Source organism: Neovison vison, chromosome 11 (assembly GCF_020171115.1).
Source record: "Neovison vison isolate M4711 chromosome 11, ASM_NN_V1, whole genome shotgun sequence".
Classification (NCBI taxonomy): domain Eukaryota; kingdom Metazoa; phylum Chordata; class Mammalia; order Carnivora; family Mustelidae; genus Neogale; species Neogale vison.
Window position 1 is genome coordinate 178696374 of NC_058101.1, and position 26816 is coordinate 178723189.

The following is a 26816-nucleotide window of genomic DNA, read 5'->3' on the forward strand; positions in this document are numbered from 1 at the left end:
GCCTGCTGTGCCCTTGGACTGTGGAGCTGGACCTTGCCTGAGCCACAGCCTTGGCCAGGTCCTAAGCAGGCTGGTGAGACTCGTGGGCCCTTCCCTCAGATTTTCACCCCAATCCTGGTGTCTCATCTCTCAGCTGTGTAGATGACACAGGGAGCGCAAAACATCCCTCCAAAGAAGGTTTCATCTTAAGACCTGAAAAAATTTCTGTCAATGACTTTGTCTTCAACTTGACAGAGCTTCACCTTGTCTCACCACAAGAGTGGGGCCCATGTCTGTGCTGGAGAGAACAATAGTCCCTGAAGAGCATGTCCTAAAGGAAAGAGTCAACAACTGCTCAGAGTTTTCCTTGCCACATTGAACACCAAGGCCCCTGGCACCCTTGCCCAATAGTGTCTACGCTCTTGTGTTTGATGCCCCCAAACATGCCTCTACTCCCACTGTGCTGAGGACACATCCTCAGGGCTTTCCATTTGAAAATGTATTATAGGTACTATCTCATTTAATTCTCCCAACTAGCCTAGGAACGACTGTCAATATCTCCACCTCATTATCTCCATTTAACAGGAATAATAGTGTCTTATCCAAGTCGTAGGTCCCCGTGTTTAGATTCAGAATTTGACCCTGGGCTCCCATCCTAACCTCTTCACGGTTAGGTGAGGAATAGGCTGGAGCTCCCCCTAGTGGTCATCTGGTGAAACCAACAGTCCCTGCAGTGATGGATTTCTGCCTCATAGCTATTTCTCTTCCATTGTGGCACCCCATCTGTACCCAACCTCTTCTTCCCAAACCCTGGCCAGTAAAGTTAGAGTCTTAAATCCCAAATTTTATCTTCTCTCCACCTTAGCCCTTATTTTCATCCCTATCCAGAGAGCCCTAAACTATTGTCTTCTCTTCGTCTGACTTCAAACTGTGTCTCCTTTCTTTCCCTTGGGCTACTCTGTATTTTTTTTTAATTAAAGATTTTTATTTATTTATTTGATAGACAGAGAGAGATCACAAGTAGGCTGAGAGGCAGGCAGAGAGAGAGGAGGAAGCAGGCTCCCTGCTGAGCAGAGAGCCCGATGCGGGGCTCGATCCCAGGACCCTGAGATCATGACCTGAGCCGAAGGCAGAGGCTTAACCCACTGAGCTACCCAGGCACCCCCGGGCTACTCTGTATTTAAAACAAAACAGAACAGAAAACTCACAAGTCTCTCCAAATAATTATTTGTACATCTTTCCATCTCTTCTCCGAAGGTACCATTCCTCTCCTAGTCCTCACCAGTGTATCCTTCTTTTATTCCTTTCCCTTCACTGAACAGAAGGTGGGGATGGCATGCCTGTTCTCACCATTTCCCCCCACCTTTGTTTTGTGACCTTTGTCAGCAACCTTGCCAAACTGAAATTCACATACCAGAGTCGATAGCAATTCCTTGCTTGCCTTAGTAACTCTAGCACCTGGTTCGTGGACTTCCTTTCCTTGCTAAAGTCCAAGGGACTGCAACAAAAATTGCTCATTCTCCCAACACTGCACACAGGCGCAGCTCAACTTCCATATCCTCAGGGAGTTCTGTCTTGCCTCCATGGAGCAACTCATTTGGGTGACACTAATGATCACCTTAGGCAGCTTGGTATTAGCTTCTTTGGAGCTAATGAAACTAGGTGGGAATTCTAGGCCAGTTACTGTGTGCCTCTGAGCAAATGGGTTAGCCATCTTGTTCCTTAAGTTATTCATGTGTATAAATTATTCATGTGTAAAAATGGGATCATGATACACTAGTCACAGGGATGTTGTAAATATGTTATGTGATAATACATAGACACTGTTTAACATACTATGTGTCATTTTAATCTTAGCCATTATTGTTATTATTATTCTTACTATTATTATTATTATTAATTACTGGGAACTCCTCCATTACTTAGGCCTCCATCACTTAAGTTTTCTGAGACCATACTCCCCTCCCTGCTTTATCTTTCTTACCCCCTCATTTTACTAAAGCAATGTTGAACTCTCCTCCAGATCTTGCCCACCATTCATTTTTTTGTTGGCTTCCCATTCCATTCTGTGTTCTACATCTCATGGCCTCCCTTCTCTCGGGTCCTACCCCTCTCAACCTCCTTCGTCTCAGTGGATTTCCTTTTCCTTGATCACCAGAGAAGACTAAGCTCTCCCACTGGAGATCCTTCAAAGCCTGACCTCTCTCCTCTAAGCACCTCTGCTTTCTCTTTGTTGTTTTATCCACCATCCTGTTCTTTACTCTTCTTATAGACAGGGGGCCCTGAACCTTCCCTTAATCCATGAGTCTTTCTATCTGTGCTGTTTACGCCATCCTTTCCTACTTCTTCTGAGCCAGTGACTCCACAGGGGTTTCCCACTGCACAGTCACTCTCCTCGCCCACTCTGTAAGCCAGGTGCTATTGAGAATCTGTCTTCCTGTAGCTTTCAGAGATCTGCATTATTCTGGGTCCTCCCTTCATTGATCACTTTTTCACATCCCCACCTCTGAAAGTTTCATTTGAGGGGTGTCTGGGTGGCTCAGGTGGTTAAGAATCTGACTCTTGATTTCGGCTCAGGTCATGATCACGGGGTCTGCAGATCGAACCCTGCATCAGGCTCCATGCTCCCTGGGGAGTCTGCTTGAGATTCTCTCTCTCCCTCTTACCCTTCCCCACTCCCCACATGTGTTCTCCAAATAAATAAATAAATAAATAAATAAATAAAACCTATTATAAAACCAAAAATTTCATTTGATGTCTTCTCTTTTCTTTTCTATCCCATATTGGTAAGCCATTTGTTAGGTGGTATTAACTGGCTTCTATTTTCCAACTTATACTCTTCCTCAGTGGTTTGATTCACTCCCATATGCCTGTTGTCTGCATCCATACCTAGCTCCATGACTCTGAGCTAAAGATTCAGATGCACACCTCCAGCTCCCTGCTGGACACAATCTTTAGTGTGTTCAATTGTCCTCTGAGTTGAACTATCATTTATGTTATTGCATCCCATCCACCAGACCTCCCCGACTCTGCCAACACTCTTCTTTCTAATTTCTGTATTTCTGTCAATGGTACCACTCTTCTCCTTTTTCCATAGACTTGAAGTTTTAGAGTTAACCTTGAAAGTTCTCTGTACTGTAATCATCAAATTTCATCAGCTCCAATTTTCCCCAGAGCACGTCTTCAGCATGGCTTTCATTTCTTTGCACTTCCTTCCATTTTCCTCTAAGTTGATTCAGGGTCTCATCTTCTTGGAGTAAGTAATCTCTTCACCTCCATATTCTCGTTGTTCCCATGTATTCTACCTTTATACTGTTGTTTGTATGTTGTTTTCTAAGACAACAATGTTCATGGCTCCATTCATTCAATAAATTATTCAGTCCTTAATTCATTTCTAAAATGTATTGAGTTCCTACTTTGCAAAAAGCCCCACAGATAAGGAGATAAAATTAGACAGTGTTGTTGACATAAAGTTAATAGCTAACTGCTATAACCTACCTCTCCAAAACTTCAGTGGTCCCATCCAATGACTCTATTGGGACTCAGTGGTCCCAATAGAGTCATAGCTCAGTCCACATTTGGGGCCACAGAGAGGGTGTGCTCTTTCACACAGACTTTTGATGTCCAGCCCTTCCATCTGATGGTTTCATCATCTTCTACAGTTCTGGAGATTTTCTGTGGATCCTCTTCACTTGGTCAGCAGAAAAAGGAGTGTATAAGCTATGCACAAGAAGACTTAGAGACTAGGAGGTGGTGCATGTTACTGCTACCACATTTCATTGACAGAACTGTGAAGGGCTGGAAAACGTAGTCTAGTAATATGGACGGAAACGAGGTTATAGATGAGTCCAAGCAGCCCATTTTTGAAAATATAGAGGGTTTAGGAAGGGCAGTCAAGTAAGCTGACACTTAAAATATAATGCACCCATTGCTACTGATATAAAAGCAGGCTTTGAGCTTGACTTTAAAAAAATTCCCAACTTTAGTCCCAAGAGACCTTGCTCAGTTTAACTCCTCTAGAAATCCTCTGTGCTCCAAATGCAACTGCTTGCTCCAAGGAATTCTCTGTGCTTTTTTTCCCCGGCTGGATCTTTGTGAAATTCTCCAAGAGTTCTCTTGTGCCACCCGGCAAATCCCTAGGGTCCCTTAAAGACCTGTCTCAAATACAACCATGAAGTGTTCCCTGATTCCCTTCCCCCTTCTTAAAGCCTTTTTACCTCTCTGTGTGGTCCATTTTTCATTCTGCCTTGTGTTACAGTAGAGTCTTATCTCTTTACCAGACCATGTGCTCCAGAGGAAGTGTAGGCTGAAGCTGTGGCTGCTCTTTGAATCTCCTGAAACATGTAGCACAATGTTTTGGACAGAGGTGGAATGCAAAACAAATCATTTGTTAAACCGGATCCTTGTTTTCTATGCCATTTCCTCCTATCATACCTTGAACTCAGAAGTTTAAGGCACTCCTAACAAAGTCCCTACTGTGTGACCTTAACACATGTAATTGTTTCTTGGTTTCTTGGTTAATTGATAAAGACAAAGATTGATATAGGAACAGTGAAACTCAGGTTCTTGTCCTGAATCTAGCACGTGCTAGTTGTGGGACCTCAGGCAAGTCAGTGTACGCATTCAAGCTGCAGTTCGATCATCTGTAACATAAGGGTTGAACTGAATGACTTTTCTGTCATTTCCTTGTTCTGCGACCTGGTTCTATGCCTTGATGACTCCTCCAGGAACACTCTTAGGGCTCTGGGTTGGAAGCGAAGTGGTTCTGAGAACCCAGTTTGCCAGGCAAAGTAAAGAACTTATGGAAAGAGAGAAAGAAATGTTTAGTCATGTTGCAGCATCAGATTATAAGCGGCAGAGAAAGAAAGAATGAGGGACAGGGATGCTGGGTCATCTGGGGAGTGAAGCCACACTCAGACAGAACGGCAAGCTCCTGCAGTGTGAAAAAGCTCATAAAGCCATGCTTCTCAACATGGGTGGGGAAGATGAGAGGCTGCCACCTCTGAGGGGATTATGAACTCACAGGAATATATTTGGTCATCATCATAATTGGCACTTAATGGACGGGCCAAGCCAACCGATGACCTACAATGCACTGGACAACCCCACACCTCAGAGAATTGTCCTCTTTCCCGTGTAGTTTTCAAATGTCCCACTGGACATATAGTTGGGTGAGTTTAGAATTACCTCAGCCTAAATCTATATTATGTACAAACACCAGAACAGTTCTTGTACTATTTTAAAACTCAGTGAATTTTCCAGTAAAGCATCCATTATGTAAATAGACAGAAAATAGTACTTTTTTTTGTTTGGAACTTCACCAAAAACTGTTCATCTTTTTAAGAAAATACATCACTAAAGCAATGCTATTGCATTGTTTGAATCGCAGTAAAATATACCAGTATTATTTGTGGCTGGTATGTTCCTGGTGATTGCAAGTAGAGAGCAGGCTTCTCACTACTACATTCTGTCTTCTGGGGTAGTTATGCTTGAATATTTACATATTGAGTATTTTACATATTATAAGTAGGGCATTAATGGTTGTTAAAATTATATGTATATTTTAAATTGTATGTATATGTAGGTTATGTTATTTGTGAATTTCACTTCAGAATAATAAATGGAGTCATTTAAAATACTTGACATAAAGGGCCATTAGGGATTACTGCACTAAGAACTCTGATGTGAAGAAATCATGGGCTCATGAGAGGCTGACTGTAGAAGATCACTTTGAATCCATTTGTATTCATATTGGGACAAAATTAGTCTTTCATTCTATTATATGGATTTGCAAGCATGTAACATATATGTAGTTCATATGTTTCTAATCTATTAAAACAAAATGCAAAACCTTTCTCCTAATAATTAATATTTGCTTAATGTTCTATGAGTATCTGCACATTTGCTTTTCAAGCATTCCATTTGGTTCTCAATGCCATCCCATGAGGTAGGTACTGGTCTTTTTTATCCTTCATTATTATTTGATGAGGAAATTGACATAAAGAGAGCCTCAGTGACTTATGTGGTGATGCTATATGAACCTCTTACTCAATCATACTTTCTTGTTGTGTCACTCATTCTGAAAGAATGACATTTTATGGTTGCAGAATGCATAGACGAATACAAATGGGTTCAAACATTGACTCTGAGCATCAATGGTGTTAATATCTCATAGAATTTCTATGAGAATAAAATGAGGTAATGTGCATTAAGTGTGAAGAACAAAACTTGGCACATGGAAGGTACTCAGCACTGATGTGTTTCTTTCCAAAAACCTTGGCTACACAAAGGTACCATCATTCTTTTCCTGGAGGCAGAAAAGACTGGGTGTACTTGATGGTGATGGAGAGCTAGAAGCATCTTGTATACTAGTGGAAGATGTAAGGGCAGGCTCATGTAGAGATTATCCTGCTTTGTCAAGACATATTAGTGGAGCATTCTTCCTATTCTAGGTAATTATTTGTTTGTTTAGCATGAGCGGAGGGGTAGAGGGAGAAAGGGAGAAGGAGAATCTTAAGCAGGCTTCATGCTCAGCATGGAGCCTGACTTGGAGCTCAGTCTCATCATCCCTGAGATCATAACCTGAGCTGAAATCAAGAGCTGGATGCTTAACTGACTGAGCCATCCACCCAAGCTCCCCCCATGCTAGGTTTTAAAAGATTTTTCCCCTTTGTGCCACCTTTGTTAAAGCCACTACGCACTTCTCATCTCAAAACGAGTAGGCATGAGAACTTGAGAGTGTGTGAAGGGACATGTTTTGTTCTGTAGTTAACTCCCTATTCAGTAGCATTGTTGGAAAGCCTGGCAAAGACAAAGATGTCCAGCCCAGCCTGGAAGTCTCAGGAGAAGCACTGAGACATCCGCATGTGGCTCTGAATTTCCTCCCACCCTCATCTCCTAAGCATGGACCCAACCTGAATAAATAGAAGGAGAGGAAAACAGGAAACAGTAAAATAGCCCAGTGGAAACTAAACACACAGCAAAGACACAGACCTTCTCTCTGACTCCAAGTCTCTTTGGGAAGCTAAGGAATTAGAATCTATGAGGAAAGACCTCTCTGGGGACTTTGGTCTGCCTCCAATTCTGTCTACTGTTCCAGTCACTCTGGCACGTCCATGCACATATACAACCTAACCCCACCTCCCCACACCCTGTCCTTCACATGTAATAGGTTCATTCTGTAGAGGTTCCACAAGACCACAATATGTTTGTTCTAAATTAAACCATAAGTAGAATACTAGTTATCAACTTTTTTTCTACATATATTTTTTATCTCCCTCTTTGTTAAACTTTTCACAAATGCGGTTGAATGCAGAGCTGACTATCATTCCATTCATGCCCCTAAATGCATCACCGTCGGAGATGAAAAGCTGGGAACTAGGTATCTAGGGGCCTGGATTGTTTTTCTAGTTCTGCCTCTGACATCTTTGAGGTCAGATCAGTCCTCTTGGTTTCAGTTTTCTTGGTAAAATGCCAGAGCAGGGATAGATGATATTTAAGGAAAGCAGGACACCCTGCATCCTGGTCCAAGGTCATGAACCTGCAGAAGCACTTCAGGCACTTCAACATGTGTGGACTTTTCCCTAATGAAAGCAGACATGATATCCACTTGAGAGAACATTCCTCTGTCCTCTGTCCAAGAGATAGACTGTCTCTGGACCAGCCAATCAAGTCTCTAAGATCTCCTAGAAGAGACCCTATGAAATGTGCAGAGTTAACCTTTAATTCTTTCAAAATTATTATAAATCTTTCTACCATAGATTTTATTTTTTATTTTTTTTCCAATTTATTTATTTTCAGAAAAACAGTATTCATTATTTTTTCACCACACCCAGTGCTCCATGCAAGCCGTGCCCTCTATAATACCCACCACCTGGTACCCCAACCTCCCACCCCCCCCGCCACTTCAAACCCCTCAGACTGTTTTTCAGAGTCCATAGTCTCTCATGGTTCACCTCCCCTTCCAATTTACCCAAATTCCCTACTCCTCTCTAACGCCCCTTGTCCTCCATGCTATTTGTTATGCTCCACAAATAAGTGAAACCATATGATAATTGACTCTCTCTGCTTGACTTATTTCACTCAGCATAATCTCTTCCAGTCCCGTCCATGTTGCTACAAAAGTTGGGTATTCATCCTTTCTGATGGAGGCATAATACTCCATAGTGTATATGGACCACATCTTCCTTATCCATTCATCCGTTGAAGGGCATCTTGGTTCTTTCCATAGTTTGGCGACTGTGGCCATTGCTGCTATAAACATTGGGGTACAGATGGCCCTTCTTTTCATGACATCTGTATCTTTGGGGTAAATACCCAGGAGTGCAATTGCAGGGTCGTAGGGAAGCTCTATTTTTAATTTCTTGAGGAATCTCCACACTGTTCTACCATAGATTTTAAAAGGGCGATGCATAACTGGTCTGAAACACAACAAAATATACATTCTGTAACATACATTTGCTATTGTTTCTCCAAATTCTTACCATTTGGGGAAAGATGGTTTTTAGTAGGAGAAGAGAGAACTGAGTCACTTCATCCCCACACCTACTTCTCATTTTAACATGATGATTATCCCAGCATTACTTTGGACATGAGATTTGTTGAACATGACCTATGAACTAATGTAATCTATGAACTCGGGAAATATCTAGAAACCTTGGACCATCTCTGTTCTGCTAGGGCTACTTGACTGACTACCTTCAAAAGTAGACCAGATAGCCATAATCAAGGTTCCTTTGTCCTCACACTCTGTGAGTGACCACTCAGGCCTTCTGATGACTTTGGAGCAATATTATTTCAATTGCCCCACTCCTGAGAGATGAAAGTTGCCTTTACATTAAAAAAAAAAAAAAAGATCTCTTTCCCATAACCCGTCTTAGGCACTAATAGGTTTTTGGCTTGAGATTTGCTGCATTATGATATGGGGGTGGGGGTTTGGGGAAGGAGAAGATATGTTTTTAGAGCCTTCTGTCAATATGTAGGCAGATTTTCTCCAGACAATGAGGCTACTGTGCAGGAGAGTGCCTGCTTGGGCAAATCCCAGGTAGTTTGATTTAGGAGGTGTGCAATATCTGCCAGGTACCACAGAACAATTGTGATGGCAATTATATGCCAGAGGAATCCAGGATTCAAAGAGCGATGTGAGTACCTGGATTTGTGGGCTTTCTTTATAGGAGCATGGCTGGGTTTCTAATTTCCCTCCCTGCTCTAGAATATATAGGATTTCCTATCTTGATGGTGTTTTCAGGGTAGTCTTAACCTACATAGCCTTTTCAAAGTTAGTTTTTTACTTCCTATCCGCTTATTGCATCTTTACTGACCTGCAGAGGCTCTGAGTTTAGAACTCCACCAACCAATGTTTTCATTTGAACTCGTTGCTCTGAGGCTGAGATCAAAATGACACCTTCATGGTCCCGAGAACAAAACTATTACCAATATGCTTTATCATTCTGAGGTGAGTCATGATGCCATCAACATGCCGTCAGGGTAGTCTTCTGGATGTAGTAGTATATTTCTGGATGTTTTATTATATTTAAAACAGTCAGGGGTATATACTTTAAAATTAGTAACACGAAGACCCAAAAGAGGTTTGGAGTGTGTCAGTTTCAGAAGCATACCATATTTTTTTTGTGCTTTAGGGTTCTGAAGGCAAGATCACTGTGATCCAACATCACAATGTTCTCACCTTGGCTCACCTTCCCATCCATCCTTCTACAGATTAAATAACTAAAATTTGTATTACTGGAAGTTATACTTCTGAAAAAGTAATTATTTTCATATTGGTCTCTTTTCTATAAGCAACTTGAGCCAAAGTATTATAACTTCTCATTTTTCTAAAAAATTAGTATTCAGAAAGGGTCTGGTACATGGAATTTCCTTAACAAACATTTATCAATGAATGAAGAAGATTGATTTATTCTGATTTTAGATGTGACACCAAAGAAATATATGGCCTCAGTCAATTTCATATCTATGAGCTTCTAATTCCATGTCTCAAAAATAAAAGGGCTTTCACCAGATGATTTTTCAAGTTCCTCTAATTTGGAGGTACTTTTTCTTATTTTAAGATGTCTGGGGTTAGGTTTTGCCCAAATTTAATTAATATGCAAGAGAAACAATAAAGCTGGAGTTACAGGCTTGTCTCAAAGAATATTTAGAATAAGGTCCACGGCATTTCTGAAGCTCATTAGGAGTTATAGCATCTTTCTTCGTGTTGGGTGGTGCAAATTACATTGTTAATTCGTACATTAATAATTCCATGCCTGGGGCTTAAATTGGGGAAAGGGAAGTATAAACACTGGCAATGCTCCTCATCTCTGTCAAATATTAAAAATGGATGAAATATGGTTAAGTATAAATAGCAGTCTTTAAAAGGGGATATTGGATTAGTATATTGCTTTTTTTTTTTTCTTTTCTTTAACTTGCCTTCTTAGGATCAAGAGAAGAAGAGACTTTAAGGACACCTGTGTGGCTCAGTCATTTAAGCATTTGCCTTCAGCTCCCGTCATGATCCCAGGGTTCTGGGATCCAGACTGCATTGGGCTCCCTGCTCACTGGGGGGTCTACTTCTCCCTCAACCCCTCCTCCCCGCCCCCCCCTCTCGTGATCTCTCTCCATCTCTATCTCTCACTCTCAAATAAATCTTTTTAAAAAAGAAGAGATTTTGAGAAAATTATAAGGGAAGATGAGGTGACTACTGACATGCCTCTGTGATAAGAGAGATTCTTCAGGGTCACCTGAGGAGCTTTTTAAAAATGCATTGTCTTGGGTACCTATCTCAAGCCTAATAAGAAGACTTTGAGGAAGTGAGTATGTTGGATTTAGAGCCCAAGACTGTGACATTCAAAAACTTTTCCCATGCTATGCTTGTTTTAGGACTGGCCATAGGTAGCTGCTGCCATAAAGCAGAGTCCTCACGATGGGCAATCCCGTTTTCTCTTTTTGTTCTGTCTCTTCCCCCATCTGTATCTTGCCTCCTCTCTCCCTTCTGCATTTTCCTGTCTTTTCCTTCGCCTCCATCAAATATTAAGTCCCCAATATATGCCCACTACTTGGCCTCATACTTTCATCGCTCTGCCCCATCGCATCAGACTCACCCCACTGTCATCAGTTTGACTCTGCTTAGACCCAAAATCCCAAGTTGCAAAACCACGACCTGGTCTTCTAGGTCATCTATCCAAGCATTGCACTAGTCATCATCTCTCGTTTCATATCCAAATGTTTCAGGAGTATGTGCGGAGTCTTTGCAAAGTTACTCTGATGTTGCTTGGGAAATACTCAGAAATTGCTGCTCTATCTCATTGGGTGGTGACCATTATCATTTGCAGTGAAGCTGCTCTTCACTTCTGTCTTTTTAAAGCATTGCTTCCAGCTGAAAATGTCTTAATGGCCCAGTGGAGCTGAGCGTAACATTTAGAATGATTCCTAGATAAAGGACAATGGGGGAGATCCATGCCTGAGGGAATAAGTTTGGCACCTCCAAAGACAGTCTCTAAGCCCAGGAAAAAGACCCCTACTCAATTTCTACCTTTTTTGGTTTTAATTTTAATGCAATGAGAACCTGACCATTTAGAAATTATACTAATCCCCCACTTCCAAGCCCCATCCTTTTCTCCAGTCATGCACGTATTTAGACTTTTTATTCCTTCATTAACACAGAGAAAATGCAGACCATTATGACAGAAGACATAATTTTAGACAAATACAACTTCTTATCAAATAAGCCTGCAATAAGTATTTGATGAACAGGGCTCTTCAATGTAACTTCCAACACTAATTTAATGAGAAGTATCAAATGAATTTTTTTTATTCTGATATCTCCCCTGAGACAAATGATACTTTGCAGGCCTATTTTTAACAAATGAATTATTGACTTAAACTGGCACAATTAATCACAATATAATGGGATCAGGGGATGTTAGGGGCTCATTCATCATAGCTGATGATGAGTACCGACTCTTCCGAGAAATGAAACTCTTTAATCACTCCTAGATTAACAGTTACATGCTTTCAAATTTCAATCATAGGAAACTGGCAGCAGAGAATGGGAAGGAGCCAGTGCTAGAGGAGAAAAGAAAGGGGGAACATGCAGTTTGTTGTTGGGAGTCAGAAATTCTACTCTTGCCAGAACTCTTCAGTGGAGAGGGAAAAATGATTCATTAGCAAGGCAGTGTGGGTAATGGGCTGAGAGTCGAGATGGCAATTAAAATTCCTTAGAGCTGGGCTTAACTGGCCCATTAAAAAAAATCTGTGTGACTCCTGAGAAGTGCTTGACTTCTCTGAACTTCATCTTCTTCATCTATAAGACAAATGTAGTACAGCTCCCCCTGAAGTGAAGATCTCTGAAGAGTAAATGTGATAGTCTATGTCCTCATGATTTGGACTGCCTTTTGTGTGATCCTCACAACTGTTCTGGGAACTGTTTGTTTCCCATCTTCAGGACCTATCCCTATTAGATACTTTTGACTGAAGAAAGATATGTAATAAAATGTGAGAGCCAAGTAAAGAACTCAGAAGGAGAAGGTGTATCTGCTAATTCAACAAGTATGCCAACCCATGTCTTAAGCCCTGCTCTTATGAGTCAGACTAAAATCTACTTCTCTGGGATCTCATAACCACACTGGGAAGACAGCAAGATAGTCCAGTCACTTGGGCATATGAAAAACTAAAAAGGCAAGGCAATAAGGTGTTTTTTTTTTTCCCAAGCAAAGATATGTACATAGGAAAAAATCAAATAGTTTGGGAAGTTTAAGCAATTTCTCCCTTCCCAATCTGGTGACTGTGCTTCCCAGCCTGCCCTGTTGAGTCCGGGTTTATGCCTCTCTTCCTAACACAATTCTTAATAGCATCCTTGTAGTCTCAGAAGTGTCTTGGTTTGGATAATGCATCTTTTGATCAACCTAATTTTAACCATGTCTTTCTCCTTTTGTGTTATTGCCAACAATCTAAATAATATGATCAGGGACACCTGGGTGGCTCAGTGGGTTAAAACCTCTGCCTTCAGCTCAGGTCATGATCCCAGGATCCTGGGATCGAGCCCCACATCGGGCTCTTTGCTCCACAGGGAGCCTGCTTCCTCCCCTCTATCTCTCTGCCTGCCTCTCTGCCTACTTGTGATTTTTGTCTGTCAAATAAATAAATAAAATCTTAAAAAAATAAATAATATGATCATATCTCTATTTTCTTTCATTTATCTTTGTGAGACACAGACTGCTTACTCCCTATTTTTCTAGAGATTGGCACAGCTCATACCTCCCCATCCCTTTCCCAACACAGTAAGAATCCCAAGTTTCTTCTTTTGTCTCATCTATAACTTCCAACATCATCCTCAAACCTTCATACTGTATGTGTATGGACAATTCTACTGACTCCCCATTTTTATGATGTTTACTCTCCCCCTTTCCCTCCATTTCTACACCCTCTTCTACTTCTTAACTGGTGTCTGGTATACCTGTAATTTCATATCATCAAGGTTGATGTTTCAGCTTGGTATTTTGCTTTTTCTTACCTGTGCATTTGCTGCTATTTGTCCTTGATTGCTTTTCCCCAACATGTCTGTCGGGGAATCTCCTCGTACTTCCAGATGCGGCTAAAATTCCTGTCCCTTTGTGATGTTTTCCCACAAAGCCCACTGTTTCAGCTTTAAACGTCCACAGATTGCAATAGAAAATTTTACTCCACTACAACCACTGCTTTATCCAGCATGTGCCTTCTACTGGATCTGAGCTCTTTGGAGAAACATTTCAGTGTTCCACAAGCCAGGCAGAGTTCTTGGAAGACAGTTACCATTAAAAAATATTTTGGGTTTGGTTTGGTTTTGCTTATATCTGTCTGCATAAGTAAGTATCGGTTCTGATTCAAAGTGGCATTTGGCTTAAGGCTGTGTGTAGAGACTTTTCCTAAAATACTCTTTACTAAAATATTGATTGAAGTATAGAATAATATTTTTTAGAAGCTCATACCATCACCAAAACTTGATAGTGCCAGATAACTGATAGCAATTACTCAGTATATATAGGGCTGCTAATGAACAGACGTGTCAGAAATCCCAACTTGAGGCTGGGGAAGGAAGTACCTGAGGGAAAGAGAATGTGAAATGGATAGAAGGAAAAGGAGTTATAAACATTAGCAATGATGACATAACCAGTTACATAAAAAAGAATCCTTCTTTCCTTACTTCCCTATTGGGGTCATTTTATGTGTGTATAGTAAGCACACCCAGGCAGAGACACACAAAGAGACACACATACACATCGCAATAAAATGGATAGAATGACACGGTGTCCTCTTCGGGAAGATTGCATGAGAGATAAAATTTCATCATAGGAGGTGAAGCATGATTTTCTTATTTTCTTTATTTAGAAGTGTCACTGAAAGACTTGTATACTGATACTGTAGACTGATACTACATCAGTGAGGGTTGCACTGTACTAGATTGTTTTATTATTGACTTGGTTGAGATTTCCTAGAATTTCCCTCCCATTTAGACATGGCTAGCGGAGGTACTTGCACAAGATTTGGGAGGTGGAGGGCCATGGTGGTTTAGTTTGGTAACAGACTCAGAGGGACCAGAGAGTTCCAACTCTTTTTTTTTTTTTTTTTTTTTTTTTGAGTTCCAGCTCTTCATTGGACCTTCAACTATCTGTGAAGCTTTTCTTTACAACTGTCACTTCCATGCCAACCTCTTTTACCCTGGTCCATAAGCAGACACTGGACTGTGACCTATAGATTCCCTCCCCACATGTCTCCTCTCCACAGCCTCACTTTAACAGCTGGGTGTATGAAGCCTCTCAAAATAGCTTGTTATTGACTTCTCTGATCCTCCAAATCCCTTTTCAGACATGCACTCCCAGCTCCTCCTATAATTGTGCAATGTCTAATTGCTGTAATAAATCTGTTATCCTATAACTCACAGTTTTTCTGCTTATCTGACTGAAAGCTGATTGACACGAACACCATTAAGATAAACAAAGAGAAGAGTTTTATAAAAGTAAGGGAGAAATTAACAGAAATGCAATGGTAATAGAAAACTGTAGCACCTATCTTGACATCTTTTATATTTGAAATAGAAAAAAATCAAAGTTATGTAAGTCCTGAATAATATCATTAATAAAGCTATATGTGTAAATGTGTATATATTGATTTTCGTATCCTGCAGAGAATATCCTTTATTTTCATCATCAATAAAACATTTATGAAATATTGATCTACATTATGTCTCAAAGAAAAACTTAAAAAATAATTATAAAAAGCAGGAACTTGGATCAATGGATAAGCCTTGAGTATTTGTAACAGATGTCACAGATGATGGTATCTTGTGGTACTAGAAAACAATTAAAAGATAAAAATCAGTATGATTCAATAAGGTTTTGTTTAACATGGTGACCCAGGTATTATGCTAGATGCTGGGCGTCACATGACCCTTACCTATTTACAGGTACTTCCAGTCTCACAGGGGAATGGGAAGGGCATTCTAAGCTGGCTACCAAGCATGGGCAGCAGCTTGGAATTGAAACTGAACATCACGTGTCCCAGATATGCCGGGAGGTGGAAATGATTTGTGTCAGGGAGTGACTGAAATCAGATTGTTGATATATATGAAGAGATCAGATAATGAGAAACCTAAAAGCATTTTCATTTCAGCCAATTCAAAGTGGAAACCGCTGGTGGTTTGAGATGTTTTCAGAGAATTACCTTAGGCTCATGTGGGATAGATTGAGCTGGAGGAGCAGGACTGGGGGTAAATTGGACAATGAATTTCTGTGAGAGCAAAGGACTTGGGTAAGATTAGTCACAGTGGAACTAGAAAAGAAAGGGTGAACTGCAAGCAGGATTTCAAACACATGAAGGCTGTTCAAGACAGGGAGGAGAAGGAAAGAGTCGAAATCACCACACTGATTTCAACTCTGAATGGCATCAGTGCTGGCAGAAATAGAGGATCGGTGTTTTCTAATTTCTGAAATACATTTCCAAACTTTCAAGGAAGATGAAAATTGGAACACATGCATCTAACCTCTTGCCTCCAGAGCCCTCAGAAATGACTTCTAGATAATAATGAGGTTATTCTGCATTGGAAGCTGGGGAAGGATGCAAGACAAGCTGCAGAAACTTGGAGGACATATATATTTTTTAAATTTTTATTTATTTGACACATAGGGAAAGATCATAAGTAGGCAGAGAGTGGGGGGAAGCAGGTTCCCTGCTAAGCAGAAAGCCTGATGAGGGGCTACATCCCAGGACCTTGAGATCATGACCTGAGCCAAAGACAGAGGCTTAACTCACTGAGCCACCCAGGCGCCCCACTTGGAGGACATTTTACTGGATAAACTGATGGTAGAAATATACCATCTCTGTCCAACAAGATCTGCACTTTCCTGCATAGAAAACAACAGAAAAGGACAGTTTTGGGGAACAAACTGAAGAGATCCAACCCAATCCCTCCAACTCTCCCTACCCTACCCTCTATAGTTCTGAGCAGAGGAGATTTGAGAATGGACATGCTGTGGGGGTGGCCAAGGAGGACATCTGCATCCCACCAGTTTGTCCTTGGCACATGTAGGGTTCCAGAGGCTGCACCAAGCAGATGGCTGGTGGCAGTTGTTAATCCCGGCATAAACAACAGAGAATGGACAATGGCGTCCAACAATTTCTGACTGTCTCATTGTATCTAAGACAAATGCATCAGCAGGAAGGCCAGGTCATGGTGAAGTTACCTTCAGCCCTTCGTTCTCCTCTAATGTTGGCAAATCTCTGCACTGGTCAAGTTAAATGAAAGTAAATCTGTATCTATATCTTTTCTTTTTGAGGCCTACATGTTTCCTTTGTTTGTTTCTTCATCCAGGAACCAGAAACTCTATGATAGAAAGCATGTCATGCCTTAACACCTTAGTAACTTCAACTTTTCACAGGCACGTACAAACCCTTTGAACATGTCCATGTGGAGAAAAGCCACGAGCACAAAAATATTCTGAAGTTCAAAAAGAAACCATCCTGTGGAATCAGAGGAAGATTCTTTCTAGAAAATGGAAACTGCTGCAATAAACAGAGAAGTTGTTGGACATTTCAGTGTTTGCTCTTTACGATACTCAAGTGGATGTTACACTTCCGAAATTTGAAAAATATCCTAGAGAAGTAACACTATGAAATCATGAATGACCAAATGAAAATTTTAAAATGCAAGTCCAGAATTTAAAATCTCAGTGTAACAAGGAACAGCTCAATGGATACTGCCAACAAACTGAATCTCTAAAAATGAAGGTGTACCTTAGAAACTATCCCAGAACTCAAAGGGAAAAATAAGAATTGAAAGCAGGGAGAGAAATGTGTAAAGACTTGATCTGGGAAACTCAACATATTCATAGCAGGGAGTACAAAAGATAGAATAACTACGGAAGAAAACTCTCTTGAGAGAGTTCACAAAGTACTAAAAACAATGAACAAAAATACAGCCTAACCTTTATTTATATTTTCTGGTGTCTAAGAATAATTCCCCCTCTATAGACCTGGCTCTATCATCCTATCAGGATCTGGACACCCCATGTTTTTATTTAAAAATATGAGCATTTAATATGAGCAAGTGGAACTCCATTGCTTGGGTTTGAAATCAGTTGATCAGTTTAATATAATTGCAGTCCAAATTCTAAAAGGATTTTTTTTTTCTTACCTTGATAAAGTAACCAGAAAGTTCATCAGGAAGGGTTTGAAATGTTTGAAGAAGGATAATGCACATGGAGACTTGCCTTTCTAGATTTTAGAAGATTTTATGCAGCTGCTGAAATGAAGCAGAGGTGATAACAGAACAGAATGAAAGACAGAGGAGCAGACCACCATGTATAGTGAATCAAATGGTAAAGTTAGCACTTTAAATCAGCAAATAGAGATAATATGGAATAAATGGTGCTGGGACAATTGTCTAACTATGGCAGAAAACAGTTATATATCTGCCTCATACCTTTGTCAGAGAAAGTTTTAGAGGAGCTAAAAAGCTAAACATAAAAGATGCAATCATCAATGACCTGAAGGAAATGTTGATAGGCATCTGTCTGATATCACACAATAGCAAAATAAGAAATTATAGAGAAATAGATTGATAGTTTTAAAAACATCAAATAATTAAAACCTATATTTACAAAAAAAAACCCCTAAAAATGAAGTTAAAAGGTTTATGATAAATTGGGGAACTATTTGCTCCACATATACAGACAAAGGTATAGATGTAGAAATATGAACATACAAATTCAGAGCTACGAATGTATTTTAAAAATCCAACAGGAAAAATTAAATTCCATAGTAGAAAAGTGGCAAGAATCAACAAACAGGCACTTTCAACACAAGAAGAAATAGAGCAGTCAATAAACTCAAGAAGAAAGGTCAAATTTAGTGCATTAGTTTGCTGTGGGTATTGTAATGAATTACCACAAGCGTGGGTGCTTAAGACAACAAAAGTTTATTCTCTCATAGTTTCATTGTCCAGAAACTTGAAATCATCTTCACTGGGTCAACATCATGGTGGCAGTAGAGCTACACTCTTTCTGGAGGCTCTAGGGGAGAACCCATTCCCTGCTTCTTCCAGCTTCCACGCTGCCAGCAGTCCTCAGTGTCTGGCTTTGTGGTCACGTTGCCCCTCTTTCGCATGTCAAAGCTTCCTCTGCTTCTCCTTTCTAAGAATGCTTGTGATGGCATCTGAGGCCCCCCTCAATACTCCGGGATCATCATTGTCCATCTCAAGATCCTCTACGTAGTCACATCATCAACTGAAGATCCAGTTTCCATAAGGTACATTTATTTCCATAAGGTACATATTTGGGTTCATTACACAACCTACTGCACTTAACTAGTCATCAAATAAATTTAAAACTATTGTGCATTATTTTCACTTATGTAGAGGGAAAAGGGAATAAAGCCAGTGTGTGTGGGGCTGCATGCTAGAGTATTGGTAAACTGTTTGAGAGGTCAACTTTGGCAGTAGATGTCAAGCTCCTTAAAAGTGTCCGCATTTTTTCACTTTTTGTTATTTTTCAAACAGAGAAAATGAAAGATGTGCACAAGGATGATTATCTAGTACCGTTTATGACCATGAAACAGTGTCAGCAACTGGAAAGTTTGGAATTTTTTTTATGAAGGTACAATATGTGGAGCATACATTAAATGTCATTTATTGAAGAATAGGCAATATACAATGACAAAATACTAGAGTGTAAAACAAGGAGCCAAGTTGTATGATTCTAATCCCAGTAAATGTATTTGGAAACAAATAAATACACATATTTCCAAATGAAATTAGAAGAACCCGTAATATTAGGTAGGAGTGGATATCCCTGGGTTGTAAGGTCAAGTGATTTTTATTTTCCTTTTCATATTTAAAATTTTTTTCTTTTTTTATATTTTATCTTTTTATTTGACACAGAGAGAGAGAGAGAGAGAGAGCACAAGCAGGGAGAGGTGCAGAGAGAGAGGAAGAAGCAGGCTCCCCGCTGAGCAAGGAGCCTGATGTGGGGCTCAATCCCAGGACCCCAGGATTGTAACTGGAGCTGAAGGCAGAGGCTGAACCAAGTGAGTCACCCAGGCACCCCCATATTTAAAAAACTTTTCCATATGTTTTTTGCAATGAACAGGTTTTGCTTTCTTTTAATGCTACGATCCCTGTTATTCCGAGGTCTTAATTACTTAATTGCTTAACATTTGTGCAAAGAGGAATGAGCTGAGTTGGTGGTCTTCACAGAGGAGAGAACATGCATGGACTCTGGGGTCTTGGTGTGGGGTGAGGCGAGAAGTGTGAACACTACCGCTCTGAAGCCATGCTTAGTGAAGCCATGAAGGAGCCATGCTAGCTTTCTGGGGCTATGGAATATGGTACTAATATTTGCCCTAATGCAACATCAGATTCTGAGCTCAGATATTTTCTGTTTGTATATGTATGTGTACTGGCTACCAAAGCTGTAGTAACTAATTTTTCCAATTAAATATTAATAAATTAAGATCTATACTTCATAGCAAATAAAATAAAATTATTATCATAGCTATATTTCCATTTATTTCTTTTTCTTATTTTGTGGCATGTCCAATGAGTGTAGCTTTTCAAATCTGCCTGTCCCTAAACAATGGAAACTAACAATGGAAAACCCTACACTCAGAGCATTAGGCAGATCTCAGTTCTTGCTGCAAAGATATAGAACACAGAAACAGTTTCAGACCCTGTGTTCCAAAAGAGAGCATGCTGTGGGATATGACGCTTCCTGGGGATAGTCTGTTAGAGAACCATAGACTACCTGCTCTCAGAGGCATCTGCGTGTGGCCTCCAGAGTGTAATTTTTCTTTCTCTCTTGAGTGAAACTCATACTGCATGATAGAGCAACATTTCGCAATAACAGCAGAACTGAACGCTGGGCTCCATGGGGAAGGAATGAGGAAGCTAGCAGTGTCAGAGAGTGTCCGAACCCTGCTTCCTGGACAGAGGTATGAAGAGGCAGCACAGGTCGATAAAGGTAATTTTTACAGAAAATCTGAGACTCTAGCAGAGCTTGGTAATAGCAGAAGAAATCACAAATATCATAGCAGAACTGAAGCTAAAGAGAACGGGGGGGGATGAAGTAGCAGGGGCCCTTTGAATATGGAGATGTCTTAGCATCACCTCGAGTAGACCAATGGCCAGGGACTGGGAGGGGAGATGTGGCCTTCGGTGGGTTTTCCTCTAAGTGGAGGACAGCAAGGTCCACATGCCTGCCCTGTCCACATGTCTTTCACATGCAGCCCTGGCTGCACTGAAATTGCTTAACAGCCTCTGACTTGGACGCAACCCCAGGGAGGTGGGAGACAGGGCGGCTGGAACGACTCCACTGAATTTCTGTAGCTGAACTGGAGCTCGAATTGTTATGACACTGATTCCATGGACTGGATTCATGTGTGTTAAACCAGTCTGCCCATCAGCCTGACCACTCTCCCATTCAAATGAGGACAACACACCAGAGGTGAGAAGGCAGTGGGGAAATACAGCCTTTTCGTTATGCTTTTTGTTCTGCCTACTCTCTGCTCACAGTCAGGGAGGAGCACAGGCTTGGCCCTTTTATACTCTTGAGCAGAGCCTGAGCATTCGTCCTGGAATGGAGGCTGTGTCTGGATATCTCAAGGGGTTTGGTAGCCCAAAGCGCCTTTATTTATGGGCATGTCAGAAAGCTGGAGGTGAGGGGTGAGGCCTTGTTTTTCAGAGAGGAGGAAATCCAGGGGCCCAAACATGGAGCTGGCCCTGTTTTCATTCACTGCTTTCATTTACCAGCCTCTCCCAACATACGCAGTTTACATTATGGTATCCGGCACATGTAGACTTTGGCTGGGGCTATCCTCCTGAGCTCAGAATTTATGATCGTGCAAATAGACATCCAAGCAAAGAGTCGACGAGCCAGCATCACGAGAGGGGAATGCCTTTATGCTGTTTGTTCAGGGGCCATGTTAACTCTGTCCTGACCAGCAGGAGAACAAAGGAATCTCCATTTCCCAGAAAGGGGACTGGGTGGGAAGCAAACACTCTGAGACTCTGTTCTGGAGTTGGGGAAGTGTAGCCTCTTGCTCTTTTGTTTTCAGTTCCCCGGAACAGGATACTGAAGAAGGGAAGGGAGGCCGCTGAGCCCTTGTCTGGCTCTAAGAAAATGAGGTCATTCGAGCCAGAAAAATAGCAGATCGGTCCTTAAATAGCAGGACCCAGAAACCTTATAAATACTTCCTCCTTAGGGCAACACAGCAGTGTATGGCCAAACTCCTAACAGGGTCTTTTGAAGTCAACAGGAGTTAAATTGGAGTAAGGACTGTGAGCATGCTCTGTTGGGTGGAGCCGAGTGATGCTATCTGGTCCCGGCGGAAATACGGAATTATGTGTAGTGAGTGCCAGAGTATTTGTTGGGTGAGGAAACCTGATCTAAGGAAAGAGAAAAATAAAACATTGACAGGATATGATCATTTATGTAATTACCTAGATATCATATGCAAATTAAATCAGGTTACTTCATGTTCCCTTCGAGTGCACCTACTTTCTACACTGTCAGGGCTTCTTCGCGCTGAAGCATGTGAGGCAGCAGCGAACATGATGTCTGGGTCCTTTGTGCATTGGCACTGTCAGGGAAAAGAGAAGAGACGATGGAGAAAAAGGGAACATGTAGTTACTCACCCATCACTGGCCAGAGTGTCATACGCGCTTGATCGTCATTACTTCCACTTTATCGGTGAGGGCATGAGGCACAGAAAGGTTGAGTAATTTCTCCAAGGCAACATAGCTAGAGGTGGCTGAACCTGATTTAAACCGGGTCTGTTTTTATTGTCTTAACTTCCTTTCTCCTCATCTGACTCAACAACTGCTGGGTTTTACGTTCCCTCCTCGTTCTGTACTTGTTTGATGGCATCACCAAAAATTTATGTGCCCAAAACTGACCAGCATTTTAAAATCTTTTGCTTGTCTTATGAGCAACATTTCATGATGTTGGCCACTCACTCCTTTCCTGCAACATTTCTTCCTGAAGTTCGATGACTATGTTTTAAGTGTTAATCTCTTTGGCCACATTTTATCTGATATAATTATAACAAATAATAATATTTATAGCAATATTAATTAAATGTTCCCTATTTTCTAGATATGGTACTTTGTCTCCCAATGAACTATCACAGATACTCTGTGAGGTAGGTGTTATTATTGTTAGTGCTGTTGAGCACAGCAGAAAGCTGAGCTCTGAAGGCTTTTGTAAATTGAATAAAGTGGCACAGCTATGGAATTGCAGAGCCAGGTTAAAAACAGGTCTGTCAGGCTCTGGTCCCATGCTGGCTGGGATTCCATGTCATCCACTCATGTTCTTTTTTCTCTCTTCTATACTATCCTTGAACAATTCCATTCAAGGTCATGCTTTCATCTACATCCTAAATGTGGATGACTTCTATATTTCTCTTGAGCACTAGATTCTCTCTCCAACTGTCTTGATGGTCATTGTCCTCTGGAGGTCCCCTGGGCCCCTCACCTTGAACTTGCTCCAGGCTATCCCTATCTACCCCTCACCACATGCCTTTGAAGCTGTCACTTTTCATATGACTGTTGGAGTAGAAATTGGGAGGTGTTCCTAGAATCCCCCCTCCACCTGCTCACATCTAAGCCCCAGGGTTCTTCCTCCTGAATCTCTCCCCATCTCCTCCTTTTCCTCTCTTCTCACAGCTTTTCTTAGCTCCTTCTGTATCTGAGCCAGAGCCAGATTACCTCCATGTAATCTGCACATTGTGATCTTCTCAACATCAAGTCTGATCATACCACACTGAATTTTTCAGGGTTGTCATGGGGGTTCCCTTAAAGAAATGTTTTAACAGAGGAATTCTCTCTGCATTTAAAGCTAATGATGAACCCTGATAATTATGATAGGCCAAAATAAGAGAAAGCACTAATGCCTATCTATTTGACCTCCTCCTTCTTCCCTTAATGGGCTTCATTCAGTCATTTATCTGTGCCTATTTTCTGAGTGCCAACTATGTGCCAGCTCTCTGATAGGTACAGGGCATAAGCCAGCAAGCCAAAGGGAACCTAAGTTCTTGCCTTCATGGGGCTCACATTCTAGCCATGGCAGCCAGATATGGATATAGGTGAGAAAGAAATTAGAAGTGTATGTGAGGGGGGTTGGGAGAAGGGGGGTGGGGTAATGGACATTGGGGAGGGTATGTGCTTTGGTGAGTGCTGTGAAGTGTGTAAACCTGGCGATTCACAGACCTGTACCCCTGGGGATAAAAATATATGTTTATAAAAAATTAAAAAAATAGTAAAAAAAATTTAAAAAGTGTATGTGATATGTCAGAGCGTGAGAGGAAACATTACACATGGTAGAGATCAGGAAAAGCTCAAGTGGGTTTGGCTTCATCTCATAAAATAGGGTAGCCAAAGATGGCTTCTCTAATAACACGATATTTGATCAGAGATCTGAAGGAGGTGACACAGAAGGCTCTAGATTTGTTGGTGAAAAGCCCTCCAATCCCAGTAAATGGGGTACCAAAGCCCTGAGGTCTCTGAGCCTTGTGACCAGTGTGGCTGCAGGTGGGTGGTGAGGGGATGGACATGAGAGATAAGAGAGGTGTTGGGGGGTAGCATGTTAGGTCATATCACATGTGGTAGGGCCACTGTGGAGATTTGGATCAACCTTTCCTCTGAGTGAAGCAGGGAGCCCCCCTGCCCAGGAAATTTTGAGCAGAAGGTCCGCATATGTAATTTAGGTTTTGAAAGTCAAACAGGTGTATTGGTGGTAGGCTCTGGGGAGGCCAAAGTAGGAGCAGAGAGAGGTAGTCGGATGTAAGACGGGTTCTCAAGGTAATGGAGTTGCAATGCAGATCCAGAGCACGGTGTAAAAACTGAGGGTCTGTAAGATAAACTCACACATGCCTTGAAAAGCCTAGAGAGTTCATCCTGACCAAGTCCTGACCCATTGTCCAGCCTTGTTGCAAAACATGCCATGCTGCCTGGGCTGCAGTGATGCTGGTCACATCCAGAGCCCGCCGACTTCTCTCTGGCCTGGCGCTTTTGCATGGGCAGTTTCCTCTCAGTAGATCTTTCTTTCTATTTTCTAGACTTTTGCAAAGTCAACCTTTAGGATCCAAGATCAAATGTCCCTCCTTTTTTGAAACCTTCGCTTGGTCCCCCCAGTCTGTTTGGATGCTTTTTCTTCTATGCTTAAATGTAGTTTGTTCATAACCCCATCAAAGCTACCACTTGGTGTATTGTAATCAATTGTTGTTTTCTCTCCTAAGTTGTTAAGCTCCTTGAAAGTCTAGACTGAATCATTTTATCTGGTCTCCTCCTTGTTAGTGGCATGAAATGAGTGTTTATAAACACTTTTCCAAATAATAAATAAGTGAGTTTTAACTTCAAAACTCATTTCAGAATGTGAGTCATGTTCCAAATGGGAGCCCAACTGGAGCAACAAGATTCTTGGGGCCAAATTTCCCCCTAAATGTTCCATGGAGTGAGTGGAAGTTTGAAATGTGACAATATGACCCCCACGGATCCGTTGCAGGTTCGCTTTTATGAGCATTTTGCACATCAAGTATCCATCAGTAGGTTCCTGGAGTTGGGGAAATGGGAGCTGGAGGAAGCCCTGTGCTGACGTGGAAGACGGGCCATCCTCTGTGTGGGATTCCTTGGCTATTTGCAGAGCTATTTTGAAGTTAAGTGAACTCATACAAATTGATGTTTGGCTATAAAACCTTACTTTCTGCAACATATAAAATATGTATGTGGGATACTACCCAGTCCCAGGATGCCAGAAGCTATCTCATGTTAAGAGATGCATCAGGAGACTCGTGACTCCTCATTTGCACACTGGACACTTTCCCCGAACTGGGAGGTTTCTTTAGGAATGGAAATCTCTCCTTCCAGTATAACCCTTGGCTTGACACCATGGCTTGGGGTGTTGTTTGTAGGATCACACGTGTTTTTAAAAGTAAAAGCAACAATATTTGGATCAAAGATTTCTATTTCACAACAGAACTCACAGAAAAATGTGGATAGCCATGTTGCTATCTGCCAGCTGTCAAGTTGTTAGAAAAATCTCTGCTGGAAATTAGTTTTCGAGTGCATTTTTAGTAGTTGTTGATTTAAAACCAAGGAATAATGGAATGAAACAGATTTGAAGCAGGATCTGCATGTTCCTAAGAATGAGAAATAAAAATTATTATGTGCTATTTCTATCCAGACACTTCATGTTTTTTATCTCGTTTAATTCTGACAACAGCTTTTCAAGGTATTTTATTCCCACATTCCAAATGAGAAATTAGAGGCTTAAGGTCACTAAGCTAGTTAGGGGGGGAAAAGCCAGTTTTAAAACAAAGTGCTGTCAAATTACAAAGTTCTTTCTACTATACACTGCTGCCTTTTTGTCTTGGTTATTTCTTATAATGAACAATTTAATTCCGCAGATACATGCGCTGTTTAAATAAGCTTTTTTGATGGTGTTTATAAATCATCTTTGAGTAAGGTGACCTTACGTCTTGGTTTGCCCTGGACATTCCTGCTTTATGGCTATTGCCTTGGTAAAATTATTAATAACACTGCCTCTCACTCTCAGAATTGTTTCAGTCTGGAAAGTAAATTATATGGTCACCCTCTCTTTGAACCTGTAGATCAGACTGTTTATCCAGTTGCTTCCTGGTGAATCCTTTCTCCAAGCTGTAAAGCTAGTGCTTTTGTTGTTCTTTGTTTTTGTTTTCAGATTAACTGCTTAGTTTCTAGGACCATCTAGATCATCAGAAATGTAAAAGAAAAATCCAAACAGAATCATTATACCACAAAACCAACAAGGCAATGCAAGCTGATTTTAGTTCACTGAACAGATTGACTGAGAATTTTTCCAGTTGTTCATCTGGAGAACCAGATTTAAATTGTGTTGTGTTAGAAACACTGATATGTTAAAAAAAAAAAGGTATATATAGATATAGATATAAATGTAGGTTTAGATATAGATACATCTATATAAATTGTGTGTACACACACACACACACACACACACACACACGATGGTGGAGAGCAGTTCTCTGTAGGGTTGGCAGTTGGCAGGCAGAGAACCTGTGAATTTAAAATAAGAAAGAAGTTGATCCTGTGAGTCCCATATAAAAATAACTTATTCTATATTTCTTAAGATCTGGAATCTTCTCTTTAATGGTAAAGCCTGTCCCTTACACCCTTTCTCTGGTGTAAATCTGGAGGAGAGAACCTTCCTTTTGTCTTATTAAGCCTGGTCATGAAGATAAAGATCCAGAGATAAACCTTTAAAATGTGAGCTAAGCAATGCTCCAAAGCCATTGCACTCTTCCCAGCCACTGGCTTGCCTTTT